The 26,664-nt window shown below is 38.5% G+C and overlaps 3 non-coding genes across 3 annotated transcripts; 1 reads left to right on the forward strand and 2 right to left on the reverse strand.

The window, feature by feature from the left end:
- Positions 1-981: 981 nt before the first annotated feature.
- trnap-agg (transfer RNA proline (anticodon AGG)) lies at positions 982-1,053 on the reverse strand. Its single transcript has one exon. It is a non-coding gene; the product is annotated as a tRNA-Pro (tRNA).
- A 19,775-nt stretch (positions 1,054-20,828) lies between these two features.
- On the reverse strand, positions 20,829-20,900 carry trnag-ucc (transfer RNA glycine (anticodon UCC)). The gene has a single exon. It is a non-coding gene; the product is annotated as a tRNA-Gly (tRNA).
- A 121-nt stretch (positions 20,901-21,021) lies between these two features.
- Positions 21,022-21,094, forward strand: trnav-cac (transfer RNA valine (anticodon CAC)). Its single transcript has one exon. It is a non-coding gene; the product is annotated as a tRNA-Val (tRNA).
- The last annotated feature ends 5,570 nt before the right edge of the window (positions 21,095-26,664 follow it).

Here is a 26,664-nt window from a genome sequence, read left to right on the forward strand (position 1 = left end):
AACTTTACACGTCTCTAGAAGGACACACCCAGGAAGTGATGCAGTTGTAGTGTAGAGTCATTACTATGGCTGTGTTGTATTTTAAGATTCATCATCTATACCATACTATAAGCCTTTATCTGTTTGTGTGTTTTTTTAATTATTTGTACATTTATAAATAATTATGATAATTTCCTATGATAAAAATCATAGGAAACTGGATCCATGAGTAAACTGGATCCAATCTCTCATAAGTAAATTTGCTGTGTCTGTTCCCAAAAGGTAATTAAATTCTGTTCACTTCATTTTCATTCATATCACTTTTAACAATAGACACTGTCTCAATGCAGCTTTACAGAAATACAGAAATTCAGAATAGAAATTACAAAGTTGAAAATTAACTTTACCCCTAATGAGCAACTCTGAGGCAACAGCGGCAAGAAAAAACTCTGTGAGACGATATGAGGAAGACTCAAATGTGAACCCATCCTCATCTGGGTGATACCAGAGAGTGTGATTATGAATAAATTACCTTCTAATTGTATATTATCAAACATTAAAAGCAGCAGAGGAGATGATCAGATCCACTTGTTTAGTTTTATCATCAACTTTAGCAGACAGACGTGGTGGCATAGGGTTTTACCTTTTACCCTCCTTTCTGAAAAGATCAATGATAACTTACCTAATGAAAGCCACAGACACATGAATATAACAGTGAACATGATGAATGGTGTTAGTAAAATGACAATATTCTGAGGTCTTTCTGTACTCTAATATATTAATATTTCAGAGGTTCATGTCTCCACAAAGTGTGACACTCTCCATCCCGCTCCCTGTATTCCAGAGATAGGCTCCAGGTTGGAGCTTTAATTTTCAGAGGTAATTACAGTGGGATTTGAACCTCCTTGGACCTCTGGAGAAACAAGCTTCCAAGCGAGAACCAAGCCAGCAGTGCAAGTTTCCATTAGTTTTATCCCAACCACTCTATTCCATTTAAAACCAGGGCTCGTCCGGGATTTGAACCCGGGACCTCTCGCACCCTAAGCGAGAATCATACCCCTAGACCAACGAGCCAGGTCATCCCCATTACCTTGATGTGCGCCAATGAAGGTTCACTGCACTCTGTAACTGTATGACCTTCTTGTTCATATGGACTGGGGTCCGAGTAAAAGGAACTCGGTTACACAAAGTCAAGTTAACAATAAAGCGAGGCTCCTGTGGGATTCAAACCTTTTTGGAATCCAGACGCTAAGTGTGAACCAAGTAAGCAGCTCTTGCCATTGGGCCAAATTATGTCATTTACAGGGTTGTTACTGTAGTCTTAGATTTCTGTTCTTGGTGAACAGGAATGAAACCCGATGTGGTCTTTAGCTGTTGTAGCTCATCTACCTCAAGAATTGATTATGGGGCACTATTTCAGTAGAGCTTATTTATTTCCTGATTGTGTGATGGAAACTGTGTTTTTATTTTCCACAATTCTTATTCTTAGTTATACATACTTTCAGGTATCCTGTAATTCTCAAAAATATATTAAACACCCTGCAAAGACACACATGATGAACACATTAAATAGCATGCTCAGTAAAATAAACAAACAAACAAACATAAAATAAAAATAAATCAGATCAGCTGCTTGTCAAAAGAGTTGTACAATATCCACATTTTTATTCATAGAACAGAATCAAATTCCAGCATGTGATCTTTACACTGTCATTAAGTAAATAAACCATCAAACCTGCCACTATTGTTTATGAGAACTGCACTTAATACTGCAGAGGGAGTGAACATGTGGCTTCTTCAAACACACACCTAACTTTTCTATCTGTATTTGGATTCACTTAGAATGTTTTGTCTATTCACTTCAAATAAAGTATTCATATATGGTTATATACATACATTTCTATTGGATCAATAATCAGAATGCTGATGTTATGCATAGCTTCCAGTCTTTTCTTCTTATTGTGATTCTTTAACACTTTCATGTTTGAGGTCTCTGTAGGTTTTTGGACAGTGAAGTTGACTTTCCTGTCACTGTGGGCTGCAAGGCGCAGTAGTACAGTGCAGAGTCTGATACTGAAGCAGGCGAGATCTCCAAATCCACACGCTTCAGACTCTTATGAACTTTAGCAGACAAATGAGGATGAGGAGTATCACCTGTCTGATTCCCTCCCGATTCCGTCAACAGAACGAGGAATTCTGGTGCTGCATTGGAATATTGTCGATACCACTGTAGATTGTTCATAGAAACAGTGTATTTATAATCACAGGAGAGTGTAACTGCTTGCTCCTCTTTACCATAGACAGCAGAAGATGTTGGAGTAATGCTGTCCTGTGTGCTCTCACCTGAAGAGGACATTTATTTCAGAATATTATCATTTTATATTATACAGTATACATACAGTACATGCTTACAATCTAAAACACTCACACATGGAAACATTTCTTTACTAGTTATAAAACATTTAAACATGATATATGGGGATATATAAAATATAAGCTTACCTATGAACATGGTAAAAAACAGAAACATACAGAAAACCATCATGTTTTAATTTCCTCTGTTCTTCTGAAAGTTTCCTTTTTATGTTATTGTAAATGTCAAGTTTCCTTCTACTCTGTCTTCAGTGAAGCATCTAAGCATTTCTTGTGTACAAAGCCTCAACTGTAGCTTCCCTCTGTTTTAACCAATCAGAGTGCAGGATGTGCCACATTATGTAAAATACACACACATGTTCTAAAAGAATTTAATGAGCAAAAGATTCATATATTTAGTTCCTGTATTTCCTATTTCTATGAACTTAAACCTTTTCTAATCTACAAAATATATTGTTGCAATTACAAACAATTCTTATTGTGAAATTAAATTCTTCAGCAGATTTATAGTACACCCTTAAAGTCTAAACAAAACACCAAATTATAACAATATAAAACCGCTAACAAGGTGGTGTTTGAGAGCATGTGCACAAATACATAAGCATCTTGTATTAAGCTCAAGATTCTGCAGTAATTCAAGTGTTTCAGTCGGACTGCACTCCACACACCATGTATCTGTGCTGAAGCTTTGTTCAGGTTTAATGTTCATGGCTACTTTAACACTCCACATGGTTCTGTTGTGTCCAGGTCCAATCAGGTTCAGTTCTAGAGTATTTTCATGTCATGTACTGCCATCTGCAGGAGCTGAATTTAAATAGACATATACATTGTTTACATCAAGAACCATCAATATATTTTAAAACAAAAGTATTGCTCACCACGCTGGGAATAGTTCACAGTTTCAATTCACAGATTCATTTGGAATCATTACAGCATTTCAGCATATCAGAACACAAGAATAACCCGTCTTTTTCTTTTTTATCTGTATTTCTGACATTAACCTAGACAAAAACAAGTCCTCAGATTCAGCATCCTTAAAGAGACAAATTTGCTGGTGTGCTTGTGATTATTGTCCTTTAATATGACCCAGTTTCAGCCCAACATAAGCTCATGGACAGATAGTCTTACATTTGTCTCAAGAATATTCTAATATAAAGTGGAGATCATCAATGTCCAAATGATTAAAAGTTTTCTAGAGCCTGTGGCTGCAATACAACCAAATCCTCACCCCTCCACCAACATGACACTTGGTATGAGTTGTGATAAACTCTGTTTGACCTTCACCAAACATGAAACTATGAATAATGATTAACCATCAGTCCAAAAAAATATTGTTCCCAAATTTGTTAAGATGCTGCCTTGTTTTTTTGTAGAGAAAGGGCTTCTTATGTGCTTAAGTGAAGAGTAAGTACTGTTTCCACAGGTCAGGGTCGTAACACTTAAGACCTGGGAAATGCAACTGTGAATGGATTTTTGCTGATCCATTTAAAATTTGGCAGACATTGTACATCCATCTAACTGAAAATACAAATGTTAATACAAAATTTCCATTTTCATTTCATTTTCACTCAATCTTGATGAATTTCATTATGATCAATAAAAGGAAAGCAAATTTGACTAACACTTTCCTTATTCATCCATTTTAACTTCTTGTAACTATACAATGGAATTATGGTCTGGAGTGCTCACATTTTGTTCTGGATCTTAGTTCACATTTGGTAAAGTAACATACATTTATACACACAGGTATAATAAACACATGAAAGAATAAATAAATGTATGAATGGAAAATAAATTACAGGATATATAATTATAGGATATTGTTTGTACCAATAAAGCAGAATGTTATCTCTGCTTCACTTATATGAACATTTCAGAGTAACAGTGTACTGAATAAACAAAAAGTAACCATGTGCCTTTATCATGAATTAAAGTTTAAACCTAATGTCATGTATTAGAGTTGAGTTGAAAATCAACATTTTATATATATACACATATCTTGATGTATAGAAATGATCTGACCGAGGCTGTAATAGATGCAAATGAAATACTTTATTAGAGTTAGGATAGGAGGATGATGAGAGGAGGGTTAATATTGGATGAAATGATATTAGATGAAAGACAAACACAGAAAATTCATTAACACTAAACCTGGAAATGTAACGAGAAAGCAATTATTTCTAGTGAGAATGATAAAATGCTACACAGGCTACAACTGACTGTGCAATTCTGGTCCTAAAGTCCTGGGATCGTTGTGCAGACCTGTCAAGGGGAAAAAGAAGAGAGATATTTTAAAATGTGACAATTGAAATGTTACAAAATCAATTTATACTCATCTGTGGAGCGCTTGAGCAATGTAGGGACAAAATATGAACTGTAACAAAGTATGGAATGGGAACTTGTGCAATAAATTGTGTGTTTGTGTGTGTGTGTTGTGTTGGTGGGTACTGGGAAGGTGTAGAAGTAAGGGAAGGACATTGCCAAGAGCCTCTCCAAAGTCTTCACCATCTTCTTCTCGACATGCTGCCCGAGGAGATGCCTAACCGTGCTGGCTAAAGCTGGCGGGTCGGTGTAGAGCTCCAGGGGCTGAGAGAACAGTACCACAAAAAGGCCTGTAAGCTGATCCTATCAACAAATTACACAAACACAAATCCAGTGTAATGTCACTGTCTTAGAGATACAATGCTGACCATTTGTGTATCGTGGCATCAGAAGATATTTGAACACTTACAATAAGCACTGTGAAGTAGATCTTTGCTCCAGGCTCCCGAACGTCTACATCCCACTTGATGAGCGCCAGCAGGCGCTCCGAGAGTCCTCCCTGAAACTTTAGGAAAGGGAGACGACAAGCTCTGTTAATTCCAGGGTTTAAAATATGGGAAAACAAAATGAAATAAAATAGATCCTGTTCTCAAACTACATTCAAGCATCGCTTTTAAATCTCCCGATAAGACGCTTACTGGCTGAGGCGTTAAGCCCTTCGTGAAGTATCCGCAGAGAAGCAGCTCGTAAAACACGTCCACGAGGTTGTAGTGGTAGGCCTGCAGAGAGCAGAAAAGTTACAAAAAGAAATTAACTTTACATAATGGAGTCCTAATGGAGTTCTCTATTATCAAAGTCTTTCAGATTTAAACAGCTGTCATGTTACACAGGCATTCATAAGCTTACACAGGACCCGGAGAGCTCTGCTTTGATGGAGTCCCGATGAGAAGGAGTCCTCAGGAACCGAATCGGAGCCACGGAGGCCAGCTGTACGCCAACTGCATCCTGTTAAAACGTAAAAAACAAAAAAATCTCTGTAATTCACTTACGGTGTTCTAGATGGCTACTTAATTTACACCTTAACACGAAGCAGGATGTAAGTCTAAACATGTCCTATTCTCCAAAAAAGATGATGTACTGTACATTTCCTCCTGCCGCCCCATCATAAGTGCTTCTTCTCATCACAGTTTCATAATAACACATCTAACATTCTGTCACGTTCCTTACAGTAAAAACAGCTTGAGTAAAATAAAGGAAAGGTTTGTTTACCGGTTAAAAGGTTTGCATTACTCATTACGATATTTATCTTAAACGTCAGAGAGACCCTGATGTTTCTAGTGTTTTTTTTGTTCTGCTGTAGGTACTTGTGCTCTGAGACTCTGGGACTCAGAGACTGAGGGAGATGTCTGTTGTTCTGTCTCTGCAGGAAATTGAATCGCTTTTGGGATTTTCTGGCCCAGAAAAGATCCTAGGTGATTTGCACCCCCATACCTGGAAGCTTTCAGTTTAGCCAAGAATGGCATTCAAGCCCAGATTGTCTCCCACTACCTGGACAACTGTGAACTTAACAACACCATGAAATTCGGGGGTATCAACAGTGATGCCATCCCTCTCAAGACACCTGATCTCTTCAACAATAGGGCACAGCACTGCATCAAGACCATAGGTTGAATTGCATTATCTGATTTGAAAACTGCTAGAAGGAAGTGTGACCGTAAACTTGATAGCAGGTCTGGTGGCAAGCTCTTCATGATGAAATATATAAATCCTAACTTGTGAATCCCAGTCTTCGATCCAAGAGGATTGACAGTTTCACAGTCATCACTATACAGCAGTAGCAGAACTGAAACCTCAAGAATAGTGGATACGTTTTACAAAACTCCCCATCAAAGACATCCTGAAGTGCATCACCCTCTCTCTGCTGCCATTCTATCATGGCCTTCAAAATACCAGGAATTTCAAGTAGCTTGACAAGAAGGCACTGTAGTGGAATACGCTGATAGGAATCAGGAACTGCAACTTGTCGGACAGTGCCAGTGGTGGAATCCCATTGCTGTACATAGGAAACCCCAGGCAAAAACTCCTCAACTGGCTGAATAAAGTTTCCTGATTTAGCAAAATACTGCATCTGTTTATAGTCTGTTTCCAGTTCTCTGAAAGGCTCAGCTGCAAGAGCATGAGCTCTTCTACTTTTGGGCTTTGATCAAGACCAAACTGACTAAATAACGACATAGTCTGCAATTGTAGTCTGCTCACAATATCGAAGATTAAACTAGAGGTCTGTTGTACCACAAAGTTTAAGTTAGAAAATGTCTGGGCAGATCTAGACTTCAGATTAGCTAAAAAAAAAAAGGGTCACCCATTCGATAATGTCCTCTTGCTGTAGTTCATCCCATTCATCCTCAACTTCCTGTCCTAACTCCTCTTCGGCATTAAGTTCATCATCAGGCTGGGCCAGCTGTTCGAGAGGCTCATCAAGAATCTGTTCAACTTGGTTTTCATGCTGCTCACTAGGTGTCTTCTGTAAGACCTGATGTAAGAAAAAGTTCTGCCACAACCATTTTCACTACATTGGAAATATGTTGATGAACTGTTTATATGGTGTACTGCTTGTAAATGTTTAAAGATACTCCTGACATCCCCAGGAATTTGCCTTTTACACCAAAAGCAAACATATGCCTTGGGAATGTTTAAAAAATGATCTGCTAAAATAATAGTGCAAAAAGTGGGGAAAATTAAGCCCTTTCCATCTGCAGTGACCGTAACTACTTACAAATTCTCTGAAGTATTTCATGAACTTTAGCCTTGGGCCAATTTTTGGGATTATGCAGTTGATGGTCCCCTCATCTAAAAGCAGAAAGCTTTCTTCATCTATTGCCTGATCTGAAAGACAAAACGACACAGAACACAAAGACATCTTGTCAACATTAAAATCATGGAAGCTAGTTATAATAATAATAATAATAATAGTTATAATAATATTGTCATAGCTCGGGAGAAATGCGGGAGAATTTTGATCACGGAGTAAATGGGGAGAGGGTAACGTTAATAGCTATTGTCAGCTAGAGTCAGCTAAACTATCAAGCTATATAGCTCAGACCAGGCTGAAAGTTCGAGTGTAACGTTAACACGGTAACAGTAATAAATGTTACAAACACAATGATAATTTTTTCTGTCATATGTGACTTAAGTGGGAGAAAATGTGTATACAGACCTTGTATTTAGCGTTATTTTCGCTTAAATGCATGAGGGAGATGAACCGTCAGCGGTGTTGGAGCCCAAAAGAGAAGACACGAAGTTGACACAGCTGTTGAATACACCGCTGAACTTTGGGGGAGGGGCGGTCTTGTCTGTGATGTGTCAGCAGTCACTAGCTAACCCAACCCAAACCCAGCGGCTGGGTTACACAAAAAGTACCCAATTCTCTGTAAATAACCCAGAAAAATGACCCAACAGAGGCAACCCAGCATTTGGGTAGAAAAAATAACCCAGCATTTTTTAATGTATACAGTTAATCATGCTAAAGCTGGTGAATCTGATCAAATCTGTTGCTTCAGGTCTTAGCTAGCCACTGAGCTGAAATTTTCAAATTTTCAAGCATGCAGTTATAGCTTTTTTCATAACCTTATGTTAAATGTTAATTAAAAACAAAGTACCTGCTTCAGTAAATCCAAATACATTTTTTAAATCAGGGATGTCAAAAAACATAAGTTCACATTTATTAAATTACTAAACCTTTTAAACTATCAAAACTCTATCAACTTAACAAAAGAATATTAGTTAGGAGACCTGTGACCTTACTTAGTAAATTGAGTAAGTCAACTACTTGGGTTAAAAGTTGAGTTAACTCAAAAATGCTGTGCAGCAAGTTGCCTTAAAATTTTAAGTTGAGTCAACGTTGTATTTTTTACAGTGCAGTTGCTTTGGGAGTATAATGGTATAATGTGACCAAACTCTACTTAGCTACTTCCCATAAATTTTCCAATATAAAATCAAACATTTAAAACCAAGATTTTTTACCACAACTCTGCTCAAAACACATATCGGCTGTGATTACCTCCGACCAGATCTCAGGGTGCTGATATAACAGCATTCCCTTTTGTTTTTATATTGTTTAATATCTCACATAGTTAAAACATTTTAGACAATAAAAGCACATACTGCACTCATAAAATAAAGGACAATAAAATTCTTTACAAAGTGGTCAAAAGCAGAGCTTGCAAACACTGAACATTGTCTGTAAGTTTAGTACAGCTTTCCTAATTCAGTTCTCTTTAAAATTGTCTTCTAATAAAACTATTCTAAGACCAATTTAACATTAGGTAAACTTGACATTGTTCAAAACATCCTTATAGATATTTTTCTTTTTCAACAATTGGAAATCACTGAACTATCAATGTAGTACTGAAAAATTTCCTTTAGAGTTCTCTTAAAGACAGCTCTATTTACTCTAGCTCAACTCAGGAATGGTTTACCATGGGGGAAAAATCACATCATAGCAATGATTTTACTATTACTGCATCAGGCGATTTTTTAGTGATTGGATTTTAGGTTTGAGTGACTTGTGGCCAAGAGACAAAATCACTCTCTGTATGAAATCAAATGTGCTCTTCAGAGCTGCAGGATACTCTAAGTTTAGATCATAAATCAGTCCAAAGAGCAGACACATTGCTTGTGGAAGATTTTCCACATCATCCACAACCATGGTACCTTCCAAAATGATAGCTGTTGTTTTGGCATCAAGATGCAGGGAGTAGGGTAGTGTTGCAGTTGCAGAGTGCTCGGGAATCACCAGTCAAAATTCCAATTGCAATTTCGGACATTTCTTCATTGTCATCACAGTCCTAAAAACAGGGCATATAGCAAAAATAAGGTCAAAGTAAGACACAAAACATCTTTTAAGAGCATATACTCACAGTAAAATGTGAAACAAAATTAATAACACTACAATATGTCTAAATGTACAGGCCTTTTCAATCAGGACACAGCAGTGGATGCAGGAACGAATACAGACATTCAAACCACTGCATGAAAAGACAATAAATCAAACGGAAGGCCAGCTATATAAATTAAAACCTATTCTAAAACTCACAATTTGATATTTGAAAAGTTATCAAAATACATAATTATGGAGGAGAATTGACTGAATTTTTTAAAAAATTTTCTTTCTTTCAATCTAATCTCCTTTCTGTATTTTATATTTATTTTACTGTACTTTTTTACCTCTTTTACTGACTTCATCTCTGTTGCATCTGTCCTTTATTCTTCCTACCTGTCTAAATTTCCAACCTCCTGTTTATTGTCCTTCTTACTATTGTTTTTCTTTCTTTTCTTTATGTATTATAAAATGTCTTCTTACTGTCTTTTTTTCTTAATTTATCTTTACTTTCTTTTCTCTACCCCAGGTGTAGGCAAGTTCGGTCCTAGAGAGCAGTCCTGCAGATTTCAGCTCCAACCCTGAAAAAAAGATTTGCTTGCCTGTAGCCTTAGTAATCCTGAAAACCTTGATTAGCTTGTTCAGATGTGTTTGATTAGGGTTGGAGCTGAACTCTGCAGGATTGCGGCTCTCTAGGACCTACCCCTGCTCTACCCCTTCTGTGTTTCAGTTTCCGTACTGTTTAGATCTCAAAACTGTTTAAAGAGCAGTTTGCCTGTCGAAACTACTTACAAAACAGGTCTTGTAAAAATCGGTGGGGTCCTCTCCAAGAAGGAATGGTAATCCATAGAGAACGGCTGTTCGTCTCACGTTGATGTTGGATTTCTGCAAAGTTATGAAAATTATTATTTAATAGCGCTCATGGCACTAACACAACACAAAGCAAAGAACAACAGCAAAAGCAACAGTTGTTTTAATATAAAAAAAAATTGTGATGTGTGTGAGGAGCTTACATCATTTTTAATCTGGTGCAAAATCTTCTTAAGTTTGGATAAAATTCTGTCATCATTCACTTGCCCTCTGGTTTTTCCAAACCTGTATAAATGTCTTTGTCCAGCCGAACGCAAAGGAAGATGTTTGTGAGAATGTCAGTAACCAAACAGATCTCATCCCCCATTTACTACCATAATAGGAAAAATAAATACTATGGAAGTAAATGGGGGATGAGATCTGTTTGGTTACTGAAATTCTTACAAATACGTTCTTTTGTGTTCAGCAGAACTAAAACATTTATACAGGTTTGAAACTATCTGAGTAAATGACAGTTTTAATTTTGGGTGAACTATTTCTTTAATGATCCATAAAACCAAGAATATTTATTCACCTGACTCTGTGTGAAAAGGGCTGGCCACCTTTCCACTGTATTCTTCACTGCAGGTTCCTTCTCTATCAGTTCCTTTCTACACAAGGCAAATGTAGAATTCATGTTCTGGGCTAGTGCAGAATTAACATGACGTTTCTTCATGTCTTCCACCATCTCCTTCCTTTTAGACTCCATGCTGGCTTCATCTTCACCATCAGGGAAGTTCGGTAGAAAGTTGATTTCAAACCTCTTGGGACTTGTGATGTTTCTCTGAGGCTGCTGTCCCCTTCTTTTCCAACCATTTATGGATATCTCCAAACATCCAGCTTGATGCAGTTTTGAGTGGTAGTTACCCATTTTCCATCTGAGGCTATCATACCACCTATTCCGCCCCTTAGATGAGCTCTCCTGACACTTGTAGATATGTTTTATCTCGCATGTATTGTAGATTTCCCTGATGTAATCTGTATTCAACGTCAACAGGAAAAGTAGGGATCTCAAAATATTCTGGCCATGCAGTCCATAGACTATGAGATGAATGATCATCAGAAGCCACAGACAGGACTTCAGTGTCAGCTGTGTTAGGGGTTGTTGTCATCACTGTTCCATGTGGGCTTATCTGGCAAGTCAGCAATGTAGGTAAGATTCACAAGGGAATTGCTGAATTCTGGATCTTCATACTGAAGCTTTTCTTCAAGTTGCTCCATCAGGGAGTCAACTGTCTGTGGTTTCGCAGGAAGTATGATTTTTCTGATGTCATTTTCACAAACTATAACTCAGAGTACAGTCCTTGTCTCCATATTTATTCTCTCTACAAAGGTTAAAGAATTGGGTTGGTTTTCTTAAATTAAAGTAATAGCTTCAACCGAAAAACAGTTGTCCAATTGCATAATTCTAAACCCATCCTTTGAAAAAAATGATTTGAAAAGTTTCACTCATCCTTGTTTAAATGTACTTTAAAAAGTACACAAAATAATTAATAATTTAATGTGACATCTGCCATACAGTCCAAGCATTTAAGGCAAATAAATTGGTTTGCTGAGAAATCAACTTCAATATATAATCCATTTCACTGGATCAACCCTTCACATAGAATAGCATTTAACTGCTGCTCTCTCAGGAGTGCATGCAGGATATGACCATTTAAAGAAAATGAATTACATTTCAGTTTGTTTCTTAATAAACCCATTGATACTATTCAAACACTTGAAGTTGAATGAAATTATATGATGCTTTTGTGTCCTCCTGAAGTTTGAGAAGCAATGCTTGCTATCTTCTTACATAGTAGTCAGACATCAGCAATCAGAAATCATTTCAAAAATAAGCCTTTTTGTCTTCCAAGTAGGAATGAGAGTAAATAATTTTTCAATAATTTCAAGTCTCTTTAAGCCTGAATTATCATTCATTCAGCATATGATATAATGTTGGAGTGTAACACAGGTCCTTCCCCGAAGTTTATAAGAGTTCTGAGAGTTTGGTGATTGTCAGTGATAGCACATGACAGCAAAGTTCAAAAGAACGCAGGTGCTGAATGTACCAACATGTCAGATCTTTACACACAAACAGAACAGCACTGTTGATGACAAGAATTTTGAAAAAACTGTCTGAAATCAGACAGGCCTGGAAAAGTACCAACAGATACAACCATATCTGGATTATACTTGATTCCATCAATGCTCACAGATGATGCTGTGAGGACAGGATATCAAGGGCCACCATGAGGGGCAGAAGTCTAATAAATGCCCAATTCTCATGGGCATTACCCCCAGTGGTACCTTATGAGGCAAATGTGCCTGGGATGATCTGAGGCTGATAAACTTTGTCTGAGAATTTGTAAGGTAACTGCTTGATAGCTTGAGTCAGGGATTCAAGAGATATTAATTTCCTTGATACCAAATCATTAATGCACAAGGACATTTCAATAGGGATGACACCCTCCATAAGGTTGTGCATTATGTCAGGTGGAAAACCACCAACTGTGTGAAAATGTTCCAACCTTTCACTTAACACACAGCCACCTTTCACACCATGTTCCCGACCAGACCTCCTTCTCCTGGATTTCACTCCTCTTTGCAAAGCAGAACCGACATGGGTGCTCAACACTGAAACTCTCCTGTAGTCCTGCAAAAGAATGTGCACCTAGATTATCAGATGAAACAAAAAGCAAACTTCCTTTCAAACAGTCTCCTAACTGTTCAATATATACACCATGCTTTTCAAGAGTTTCAAGGTCCCTAACAAGTGGGTGCAAGATGTCTTTGTAACCATGATGTTAAATTGCACTAGCTCTGCATAAAAATGCTAGCTGAATTGTCTGAAGTGATGAAAGATCTTTTGAGGAAAGGTTGGCTAGAACCCAATAGAGAGCAAATATTTTATGTTTCTTTTGAGAAGTGCCAAGGGGATTGGCAAGCTCAAATTCATCAAAATAAAGACCTAGGACAATCCTGAAGGTCTCAGTGTTGAAAAAGTCATTTTCTTGATACTGAGAGAATCCATGGCCACTTCCAGAACAGCGGAGACTCCCGGCACATGTGGCAGGGCATCCAGGCGATCACCAACTACAGAACATCACCACCTGCCTGTGACAGTGACGACTCCCTTCCAGATGCACTGAACGACTTCTACGCTCGGTTTGAGGCACAGAACAACACAACAGCGAGGATGACCATCCCTCCTCCAAACGTCCAGGTGCTCTGTCTCACCACAGCTGATGTGAAGAGAACTCTATGCAGAGTTAACCCACGGAAGTCTGCTGGACCAGACAACATTCCTGGCAGAGTGCTGAGGGAGTGTGAGGAGCAGCTGGCATATGTCTTCACTGACATATTCAACATCTTGCTGAGCAGCTCCATCATCCCAATGTGCCTCAAGACAATGACCATCGTCCCTGTGCCTAAGAAGTCTACGGTTTCCTGCCTCAATGACTATCAACCCGTCGCACTCACACCAATTGTGATGAAATGCTTCGAGAGGCTCGTCCTGAGGCACATCACAGTGGAAGTCACAGCTTCCACCCTCACTAATCCACGGATGACACCATCACCACAACCCTCCATCTTGCCCTCACACACCTGGACTGTAAAGACTCCTACGTTCGAATGCTGTTCATAGATTTCAGTTCAGCATTCAACACAATCATCCCTCAGTGGCTGATTGAGAAGCTGAGCCTGCTGGGCCTGAACACCTCTCTCTGCAACTGGATCCTGGATTTCCTGACTGGGAGACCTCAGTCTGTCAGGATCAGGAACAGAATCTCCAGCACCACCACACTGAGCACTGGAGCTCCTCAGGTCTGTGTGCTCAGTCCACTGCTGTTCACTCTGCTGACTCACGACTGTGCAGCAATGCACAGATCCAACCACACTGTCAAGTTCGCCGATGACACAACTGTGGTGGGTCTCATCAGTAAGAGCAATGAGTCAGCTTACAGAGAGGAGGTGCAACATCTAACAGCCTGGTGCAGAGCCAATAACCTCTCCCTGAACGTTGACAAGACTAAAGAGATGGTGGTTGACTTCAGGAGAGCACAGAGTGACCATTCTTCGCTGTTCATCGATGGATCCTCGGTGGAGATCGTCAACAGCACCAAATTCCTTGGTGTTCATCTGGCAGAGAACTTCACCTGGTCACTCAACACCAGCTCCATCACCAAGAAAGCCCAGCAGCGCCTCTACTTCCTGAGGAGGCTGAGGAAAGCCCATCTCCCTCCCCTCATCCTGACTGTGTTCTACAGAGGGACCATCGAGAGCGTCCTGAGCAGCTGCATCACTGCCTGGTTTGGGAACTGCACCGTCTCGGATCGCAAGGCCCTTCAGCGGATAGTAAGGACAGCTGAGAAGATCATCGGAATCTCTCTCCCCTCTATCACGGACATTTACACCACACGCTGCATCTGCAAAGCTAACAGCATTGTGGCTGACCCCACACACCCCTCACACACACTCTTCACCCTCCTGCCATCTGGAAAGAGGTACCGGAGCATTCGGGCCCTCACAACCAGACTGTTGAACAGTTTCTTTCCTCAAGCCATCAGCCTCCTCAACACCCAGGACTGAACTGTAGAACAACTCTCTCTCACACACACATAAACACACACACACACTCAAGACTGAACTGTACAAAACTCTCTGTCTCTCTCACACACATACACACACACACACACTCTCTCTCTCTCTCTCTCTCACCTGGATGGATACACTCACACACACACATACACACACACATAATTTAAATTGTTCATTACTTGTGGCACTACCACTACCTGTCATACGCTGCTATAGTTATACTTATGTTTATTTCTATTTACACTACCTCAACTGCTGCTGTTGAATTTTTTTTGCACAATATTTTTTACATCATTTCTTTTGATCTTATTTTATTTCATTTATATTCCATTACACATGTTCTTTTCTTTCTTTTCGGCACTAAGTGTCCTGTGTTTTTGTGTTGCCTTTTGTTTGTATTTATTATTTTTGCACTGTCTTGTCTTCGATCTGTTTGCACCTAGCTGCACACTGTGCACTTTATGTGGCTAAGACAAACTTCTGTCCTAGCTCTGTGTTTTTTTTTGTGTTTGATCTTTATGTTGTATGTTTCTGTAGCACCAGGTCCTGGTGAAACGTTATTTCATTTCACTATGTACTGCGTCAGCTATATGTGGTTGAAATGACAATAAAGCTTCTTGAATCTTGAATCTTGAGTGCCATCTCTGTAAGTCTTAAATTCATTAACTAATCGATCATTGCAAAGAACCCTATATAGAATGTCAGCCCAGTTTAGCATTTTCTGCAACATTTGCAGAACTGGCACATAAGAGACTGACTCTGAATCAAGCTTGTATTCAACTGGCATGGCAATCAGAAATTCACTCTGAAAATATGATGCTCCTCTGCTTATTGTGGAAAGAGGCTCACCATCTTTGGTCATTGTCAAGATGAAAGAAGTAAAATTTGATTTATATGTTGAATTATTTCCTGTGCAGCCAAGTCAGAAACATGCAAAATCACCTGCATTTTGAGAGAGTGAGGCTATAATTTGAGAAAGAGTGAGGCTCCAACTGAGGACGCAATTCATCAAAGTTTTCAATCTCTATATCATTTATCTCCAAAAGTTCATCTACAGGATCAGCGCTCAAGGGCTGTTCTTGTTGCACATTATCTACACTGTGTGTAGCAACATACAAGAGAACGTCAGATTTTAACTGCCTCTGATCAAATGCTCCATGCTCTCTACATTTATGGGAATTAAATGTAGAGTAGATATTGCTCTCAAAATTGCAATAGTTGTAGGGAAACTGCACAGTTCTATGATTTTTGAGATGCTGCCGCAAATGAGAAAAAAAATAGACTCTGTGCAGGGCTCCTCAAAACTGCAAAGTGGGCAGTGAAATATCAAAGGGATGTTATCACATGGACTGGATAGGCTACCATGTGCCTGATGTGAATGATGTTTTGTTAAGTGTACACTTATTGCATTAAATGATTTGAATGAGCACAGACAATCTGTGTAGAGACATGGAATTGGAGTACTTCTAGTGTAGCTTCCATGTTTTATTCTGTAGTGTTTCAACAGCTGAGCCCACTTTTCACACGAAAACAAGCAAAACCTACACTTCCACTGCATGAATTTAAGTCCCCAAAATAAGCATACACTAAATAAAAAACACAAAATATGGTACATGCTTGTTAATTAAGCTATCTTAATTCAGGCATCATGTTGTTCATTTCCATGTGAACCACACGTGCGGATCAAACGTTCTAGAAAGAATGTTCATAAAGGCCGCACAGGTTTTTACATATCATTAATGATAAACCATGAACTTACAACCGATTAAAATAGCTTAGAAATGTAATAAAACAAGTGTTCAGTAAAAGTTGATTTTTGCAACGTAGCACTGGTCGCATTTGACATAAAACTACTTCAGTGTGCCTTTTTATGTCTTTTCCTCTTTCCACACAACTAGCAAATAAAATTGTATTTAAGTTGTAAGAGACACTGATGTTTATAAACAGATCATTGTGAGCATACCTAGTCATTCTACTACATCCCTAAAACGTGCTGTTCTTTGAGTTCTTCTTCGTCAATTCTCCAAACACCTGTGTTCTGTCACATTGCGCATGCATGAGACAAAAGCGTGTTTAAGAAATTAGAAGAGTAATTCTAATTGTGATAGTAATAATAATTGTAATAGTAATTGTTTCGTCCTATGCTGAAACTTAACCAAAGGCCAGTAAATATATCAAGCTCTGTTCATACAAATATGGTGGATTGTGATGTAGCAGCAGCTGATTGGCAATAAGCTTAAATCTTACTGGTTTCCAGGTTATTTTATAGCGCAAAGGGGAAAAAGACCCAGAACCTATAAATAAATAAATAAATACTCTTAAGTACTCTTAAGTTTAGTTCACACTACACAGTCTAATCAATTTAAATCAACAAATTTTCTAAAGTCAGTTAAATTTACAAGTTTTTCTTGAGTAGATTCAACAATTACTTTTTACAGTGCATGTGTTTGACTGGTCTATACCACAAAAAGAAAATACTGTATATTACTGTTAAATTCTATGGTAACCTGCTTAAGATTTTACAAGTATGTTACTGTATCGTACTGTTTGGAAAAACAGTATGTTGCTGTTAGAATTTGGATGTAATTTTACAGTCTGTCACTGCTCGAAGTCCATGTTCATAGCTTGATATTGGCTAATATGGCCCACAAAAATGAATTTTGTTATAAATCATGATCATTTCTGAAAGTAATTGAATGAAAACATTCAGGGGGAAAAACACTATCTTATCTCTATTATCCCAATAGGTGGCAAAATAAGTCAACAAACATGATTTAATATACAGTATTATATATATAATCATGATATACTGTGTAATCCCAGTTAAGTTCATTTCAGGTCCAGGTTGTAACAGTACAAAATGTGAAAAAAATATATAAGCACTTAAAAATGTATATTTCTTTGCAGTATGTCTTTCAATAGATTATGCAGTATGTTGGCGATATATCCATGTGTACAATCAGAATATAGTATGTAGATGCTGATAAATGAACGGATTCAAGAGGAAATGTGTTTTTTGGTTTGGTTTTATTTCTGGCCCACTTGTTCATTTCTTTGGCATGTCCCATGTTATCTTTTCTTGGTGAAACTAGTTTCTCTGTTGTCCTGGTTTCATGGTTGTTAAATTTTTTTAGCTACTTATTTGGGTAAACAGGTTCATAACATAATTATAGATACTTTAATGTAATGAACGTGAACAGAGTCAGAAACTTTAATTTAATGAAATACTTTGCAATTGTAGATTTAAATCAATCATGAGTAACCGAAAGGAAACAGTTACATGGAGGAAACCTTTGAGATGACATGAGGAAGAAACTTTATGACTTTAACTTATTAGAGAATACAGGTTGTAGCTACTGTGGAATAAAAATTCTACTGTACTCACTACTAAAATCTGACTCCAGCTCCACACTGACCCGACAGCTCAGTCTAAGTGAGACTCATAGTTAGTAAGGCCTCAAAACTAAATAAGCCAATCAAGCAGACTAGATGAATGCAGATAAGAGATTTTATTTTGTAATCAGCGCTGACACAAGAATTGAGATGCTCACGCATGAACGTCCCAACAACCTCTCTTCGGGGAACTCCAACTACAGCCTTTATATACATTTCCCTTATCTTCCCAATGCAACACGTCACTGGTTCTTTGCCTAGACAATCCCACCCATCTTTCTTTTTTAGACCTTTTAGACTCTTTTTTACACCATTATCTTTGAATTTACAACTTTTCAAATACCATTATAATTAAAACTTCCCTACATCATTATATTAACAAATTGGGCGTTTCCGCCCCCACCAGTGGGATTGTCTTCGGCCTCACTCTTGCCAACACCTCATTCTTCTTCAGGAGACAGCATGGGTAAGTTCTCAGTCCTTCAGGGGCCAACACCCTTTCTTTTATTACACTCTACACTTCACGGCTTTTCTGATTTATCCACTGTCTTCTACGTATGTACTCTAGATATTTCGCCTGGTACCACCATTGCCATCCAGCACGCGCTGCGTTTACTTCATGATGAGATCACTGCCGCTTCAGGTACCAGCGGAGCGAAGATTGACCATAATAATCTAGGGTGCATCTCTGCCATTGATTGGTCCAAGTTTGGAAAGCCTGGTACCGCAGAGAAGGCCTGCCAGACTGACATCATTCATACAACTATTTGTTCTTCAAAGCCCTTGCAGCCTGTGTGCAAGGCCCGTGACAGGCCAACATGCCGTGTTAAACCTTATATTGTTCTTAAGCTCAAACGACCTAACGAGTAAACCTTACCTGAGAACTCACTCCTGCTGTCCCCCGATTATTTCACACTACATCAAACACACACCGCATACATATATCCTCATTTACAAAATTATCTCCCACACTACTCAGGCAGTGAGGGCTTAACAGACATACATGAGACAGCGAAGGTTAAAATTCACAGTGTATTTATTTGGTGCACATAGGGAAAAAAAGAATCTTTGAGTACAAAATTCAGTGAAAATAGAAAAAGGAGCAAAATAGGGAAAACATGGTTACACAGCCTTGGTTGATGGCTGAAAGGGGCTGAAAGGGGTCCAGGTACGGTGGAGCAGTGACGAGTGCAATGGCTTAGGGATGTCTTCTTCGGTCTCCAACAGCTTTGCCATGCTTCACTCACTCCACACCGCAGCCATGTGCTCCTCTGCTATCCAAAACATTGATGGTGCTGAACCAGCACAGCCTGTTCAGGTTATTTATCAAGAAGAAAAACCTTAAAACATGTATCTTCAATTCAGTAAAACTTTCAATATAACAGAACTGTCAAAATTTTTGTACAGTGCAGCTGGATTTCCTGTCACTGTGGGTTAGGGTTAGAGCAGAGTAGCATAGTGCAGAGTCTGATACAGTTGCAGAGGAGATGAACAAATCCCCCTTTTTTCTCCATGGACTTTAATGTTGAATCAGAAAAAAACACTTTAGTCTAAAGTGAACAGTTGTTTTATATGTCTGAAATTAGTTTAGCTCCTGAGATTAACAATGGCAAGGGTTAAATATTTGTGCAGTATGAATGATAGAAGAACAGGCAGAGCCTATATTACAGAAGGTGCTCTTGTACTTGTCAGACCATAAGATAACCAAGTTCGCCATCTTGTGTTCATCAAGAAACATATCTTTCTTTTCCTCTATTTATGCTATTTATATTCTTGAGTCTACAAAACTTTCCCTAGGTTCTACCTAGCTTTAACCTTGCCATTTTAAAAAACATGTCCCCACCAAGAGATGTCAGAGTGACCATTTTAGCAATTATAAAGGAAACCCAGCAAATCTGTACACTCTATAGATTACACTGAACACCTGCTTAGATACAGAACTGCTCTGAACAGCAGCTGGTCAGCGTATTTCTCTAATATCAATAATGCCAGCTGTAATAATTGATTTATTTTGAAGATGAGAGCCCGAGCTGCTTCTTTATATTTTCTGTAGTGTAGTGGTTATCACGTTTGCCTAACACGCGAAAGGCCCCCTGTTCGAAACCGGGCAGAAACATTGCCGTTCCGTTTTGACTTTCAAGACCGGGCAGAAACAAGCCTTGAGCTTTGCTCCAGTAAGAGCCCACTTGTCCTAATCAGGACCCTGAAGGTGACTAGAGCAGTTTCTCCACTATGTGGTGCCTAGCTTCAAATGGGCTTTAGTGCATGAACAAGTGTTTGCTTTTTCGAGTCGAGCAACAAGTAGGGCTGTTTTTTTTTTGGCCTCAGGCAGCAAGCATCCACTTAGAACACAAGTGGAAATCACTTGTGGAAAGACCTCTCACAAGCAGAGAAGCCTTCGTCACACTCTTGCCAAAGTCTGCTAAATGCAGCTGGCGGACTTTCCTGTTCCGTTTGCCTTTTCAAGGGCGGCCCTCATACATTTGCCACGCTCCAACATGCGGCTTAAAAGTAGTGCGTTGGCCGGGAATCGAACCCGGGTCAACTGCTTGGAAGGCAGCTATGCTCACCACTATACCACCAACGCCTGAGGCCGCGCACTCATTACTCGGTTGAAGGAACGCTTAAGCCTTTGCGTTGATCGAATAGTTATTTATTTACTTACTTTGCGGTTCCCCCGCCGAAAGGAAACACTTTCCTTTGCTTCTGTTTCTGTAGTGTAGTGGTTATCACGTTCGCCTCACACGCGAAAGGTCCCCGGTTCGAAACCGGGCAGAAACATCTTTTGGTGGTCAGGGGCTTGTGCTTTGTGTCGAATAAGACTCGAGTTTTGCGCTCTGTAGCACCCGTGCCTTGGGAACAAGCTGAAACTGAGATCCGGCCCCACTCCCACATAGTTTCTGTAGCGTGACTGTTTTCACGTTTTCTGCTCATTTGCACTGGCGAACAAAAGTCTTGATATTGTCTTTTTTTTGTTTTCTTTTTTGGTTTAATTGATTTATTTTGAAGATGAGAGCCCGAATAGCTTCTTTGTAGTTTCTGTAGTGTAGTGGTTATCACGTTCGCCTAACACGCGAAAGGCCCCCCGGTTCATGCATGGTGTCCTATAAGAGGCTTCAATCCAAGGACCCACCCTACTCCCAGCATTCCTGGGATAGGCTCACGGTTGGAGCTTTGATTTTCAGAGGTTATTTGGTGAAATACACCATGGGATTTGCACCTCCTGGGACCTCTCGATAAACAAGCTTCCAAATGAGAACCAAGCAGCCGGCACTCCAAGTTTCCGTTAGTTTTGTCCCACTCAGGCTATTCCATGTAACATTTTAACAATATAGGAAGGGCTCATCTGGGATCTCTCACACCCAAAGTGAGAATCATAACTCTAGACCAATGAGCCAGATTGCCCTGGACAGGGAACTTGTACACTGATGCAATTTCATTGTACCCTGCAAATGTACATCTTCCTGTTCTATGGGCTCATGCTAAACTTTTCAGTTGATGACTATTGTAATAATTTCACTAACTCCATTTTGTTGGAAAGGAGACATCAACAAGCAGTGTTCTTGGGGATGTGCCCAAAGAACAGAAAGGAATGAAAGGAAGCCAATATTAAGTGGCAGGACCTTGGTTCATTTCATGCAAACAATCAACATTAACTAAATACAAATTAATTTCTTTTCATTAAGTAGCACTGGTTTCAGTAGAGATGAAAATACTTACACAAATAGTGACAATGTGCAAAGCTTCATGTACATGTACAATCTCAGTACTTTTTCCACACCTGTGATATGGTATATTCCAGTGGTGGGCTGTGCATTTCACACCTAGGCCTTCACTGGTGTCCTTCCTGAATTAATCCACCTCTATACCATCATTATGACGCCACGGCAATAGATACTAATCAACCTTTAAATAGCAAAGTATATATTCTCTGATTATCCAATTAAAGGACGGGAAATTGCTGACGTAATTGTATGCCTGATAGATGGCCCCAGTGACACCAACTCGAAATCTGATTGGTTAATTTAACAATTCCATTGCCATTTATTTTAAGCTATGGGCGCCTGCACTATTGATTCTGAAGGCCTTAAGGCAGATTTCTTTCACCCTGGCAACACATGATGTCAGCCAGTGACTGAAATATGATTGGATAAATACTCTCATCATAAATATACACTACTGGAAGCAGCGCAACCAAGAGAAAAGCTATGAAATGTAGAGAATAGACAATTGGGAATAATTTAGTACACTTTCATGGAAAAATATATTAAATATATTAAAATGCAAGTCAGTGATTCAGATCACTGCTGTTTAGGCCAGCAGAGAAGGCCTTGCTGGCACTGACGGCCCACCACTGGTGTATTCCCTCCTTATGCCTAGTGTGTCCATGATAGATTCTGGAGCCACAGTGACTCTGATTAGGAAGATTAATGAATGAACCCATTGTGGAATTCAGTTATGTAATGATACACATGTAAATACATAATTAGTCATAATTAACATGTTTGTGTTGTAGCCTGGGAATTATGTTTGTTGGCAAAATTTCCCGTCTTCTGTTTAGGTCAGTAAAACATTTTAAAACTTTATCTACTGCCATCTGTACAGTGTGTAAGCTCTTCTCTCTGGCAGTACAGGTCCATCACAGACATAATTAAACTGATCAAAGTGTTACATTTATAGAATGAGAAATGCAGCATAACTAACCAGGTTTTAGACATCTTTAGGCAGACTGACTGCATTTACTGTCATGGACTGCTGGACATTTCCCTGTCAGGACACCAGAGGGTGGTCTGGCAGGGTTTAATTATGTTCCCATGTGTTTTTGTTAACGTTGTATGCACCCTACCGCCCCACCACTGCACACCTGTTCCCTACTTTTCAATGACTTTATCAGGACCTACTGCTTCTGATTCAGTATCTTCTGCTCGGCCACTGATACAGTACGCATTGATCAGTATAAGTGTGTAGTATAAATACAATATTGATATTCTTCATCTGTCATGTTGACATGGTGACCTGCAACTGCAAATCTGTAACAGTCTGCCAGTTAGAGCACCTGAACTTATTTTAATGATATTTATGGCTTTTGTCTGCATTTTGATGACATTTGGAAGTCCAAGACAATGGAGGCACCAGACAAGTGCTTTTTTTAATCAAAATACATAAGTATCATCATCATCAAGCACATTGCATAAAATTTACCTCAGGTTTGATTCCCTGACTCCCCTGTCCTCCACAAAACCTTTAAGAGAACAATGGGGAAAATGCCATTGGGATATTTTCTGCAAGGTTGACAATGTTACTTTGGGACACCTTTGAAAATATTATTCTCCTTCCCTAGATTATACTACACCTCTTAAATTAGACACTTCTGAATGTTGTGAATCCCCAAACAAGTTGTACAATCTTGTGCCTCTTAGAATACATGACAAATCCTAATTTGTGTTTGTACATATACATGAATGAAAATTCATTCAAATTAATCATGGGGAAAAACTGCAGCAAAGTACAATGAATTAAATTTTAAACAGTACACACCAGCAACAAGTGACACAGTGCCTCTTTATTTTATTCTCTTTCTTCAGCTGCATATGTTTCCACAAATGTCTTTTGTGTCTGTGGTTAACTGATAAGTTGCTAAAGGAAGTATCTTTGATATTAAACGTTGAACTTCAAATGAATTATTATATAGGTTTTTGTACAGTCTCTCAGTGACTCTGTATCACTGTGCTACTACTGTAAGAGCACAGTGATAGAGTGCAGAATCTGAGATCTGCAGATGTTTGATAGTGAGTTCAGTAGAGTCTGGGGATGTTTCTGTATTGAATCGAGAGCCAGAGGGGTTGTGCTGAGCTGAACTTGCTGACTTTGCACCTTTAAGCAGTAAAAACTGTGGTGCGCTGTTAGGATATTGTCTGTACCAGTAAAGCAGAATGCTATCACTGCTTGATTCATATGAACATCTCAGAGTAACAGTGTCTGTTTCCTTCCCCACAACGTTGATATCTTTGTCCTTCGGCCAAATTTTATCAGCAAAACTGCCTGTTATATTGAAAAATTATTAATAAAGATATAATACAAATATCAAAACATTCAAAAAATGTTTTTGTGTAACACCAAAAACACTGACATTAAAAATAAATGAATTAATTCTATGAATATTAGTTAATTCCATTAATTAATTGATAAACTGATGAAAATTACCTGTAACTAGAGTGAGAATCAGTGGTATGTATCTCACTATGTACAGTAAGTTGTATAGTTGATCCATTTCTGAACACAGCTCTGTGAGGATTCTGTATAATAGTGCTGTATGTGCTGAACTTTACACGTCTCTAGAAGGACACACCCAGGAAGTGACACTGTTGTGCTGTAACTGTATACAGATCACCACTTCACACAGTATCAGTGAACTATCACCAACACAATACAACATTATTCCAGTATAGCTGAATAACCACAGTCGGGAATTATTGTTCTTTTCTCTTTCATTTGCAGTCAGATAATACAATAAGAATATAAACAGCAGTTAATAAAGCTATGACTGAATACATTTTCTCTATTAAACACAATTCTTTGCTCATATATTCTGTAGTTTGCTTCTTCAGAGCTTCTCTTATTAAACTATTTGTATTTAAATGCATTTCAGATGAATTTGTCTGAATCTTGTTTACACATGAATATACACATACAATATAAATCACTTCAAAACATTCAAATGGAAATTAGTACGTCATGTTAATATAGATTTATTGATATTAATAACAGCTGGTATAACAGGGTGGATAAGTAACATTTGAGAGTGACAAGGTGGGAAGACGAAACAATAGGAAGGGTGTGGCACAAAGTGCAAGGGAAAACAAACAGAAAAGCAGGCTCTGCTGATCCACCTGTCAGCACCTCTCCAGTGGAACTGTCCCAGTGATTCCTGACACTACCAACAGCAGTTATAGTTATGTAGGTGTAATCATGTATACATACATGATAAGTGCATACAAACCCTCTCTACCTCATAAACAATATAAGCAGCTGCTTACTGTCCTGCAACTGCAGCTTAAAAATGTTAGCGGATGAAAATATGTTGTCAGTAAAGCATGAGTACTAGTATTATAATCAGGTCAAATATTATCAGGACATTGTCTTAGCTTAAATGCAGCAAAGTAACATGCAGTTGTGTGTACATGTATAATGACTGTCTGAATAGATGAATAAACATTTGTTACAATGAATCGTATAAACTGTAAAGAAACTACATCCCTAGACATATTCATATATGTATGTATGTTTATATGACATGCTTGACATGGTTCATTTTTTTCTGGTCATCCACGTCATCCAGATCTTCTCTGTTAATAATTTTATATTAGATCATATATTTAAATTGCATTTACAGCACTGGGTAGTGTGATGGATTTATAATTCCCAATGTATTTCTATCTGAAATGTTGCTGAGTTTGTATTTGGGCATGTTATTGTTTTAAAGAGTTGTTGAAAACAGTGATAAACCTCAATAACTAAACTGTATTGGTTGTTTCAGAAATCTATCAATTCACATGATATACTTTCTGTCCTATCAGGGGATTAAACACACAAAATTCCCTTTAGATGAATTCGCTTAAACGCCTGATTATAAATCACAGCAGGATATTTTAAACCATTCAGAAGATTTAAGAGATAATTCTGTCTTTGCTTCACACTTTCTTCTTTTTCCAAACTTTTGCTAGAGTCTTTGCTTGCAGTCCATTACATGACAAGAGCATACCTAATAATCTGTGGTCTCTGGGTTTGTAACAGTGTTCAGAGTTAAAACTGAATTGAATTGAACTGAACTCAAACTGGACACTGTGCACAAGAGAAAAAAAAACGATGGACTAATAAATAAAGGCAGTTCTAGTCACTTGTGTAAAAATACCAGGAATTGGTCTGTAGTGGTTATACCATCTGAAGAGATAATTCTATGTGAAGTGCAGGTTTCCTGTGTAATGCTTTAACACAAACAGATTAAAGTACACACAACATATGAAATGAATCGACAAAACACTGCAGTGTTAAATTACACAGATATACTCCATCCCAACAGAAGCAACAAAGCATGAGAGGTCTAATTCTTATATCCTGCAAAGCCTCAAACTCATTCCTTAGTTCTGGAGATTTCCTCATTACCTCATCACTGGTCTGAGTGAATTATCCTAGATGCTATATATAGTTCAATGTTATATATCTGGAGCCATAGCTTGTCTTTAGTGCACTTCTAATTTAATTAGAAATTGCTCCTAAGAGTGAAGGAGAGTGTGAATGTGTGTGCATGATGCACTGTGAAAGACTGGCATCCCATCAAGAAAGGAGCTGTC

This window comes from Hemibagrus wyckioides, unplaced genomic scaffold (assembly GCF_019097595.1).
Source record: "Hemibagrus wyckioides isolate EC202008001 unplaced genomic scaffold, SWU_Hwy_1.0 Contig2, whole genome shotgun sequence".
In the NCBI taxonomy this organism is placed as follows: Eukaryota; Metazoa; Chordata; class Actinopteri; order Siluriformes; family Bagridae; genus Hemibagrus; species Hemibagrus wyckioides.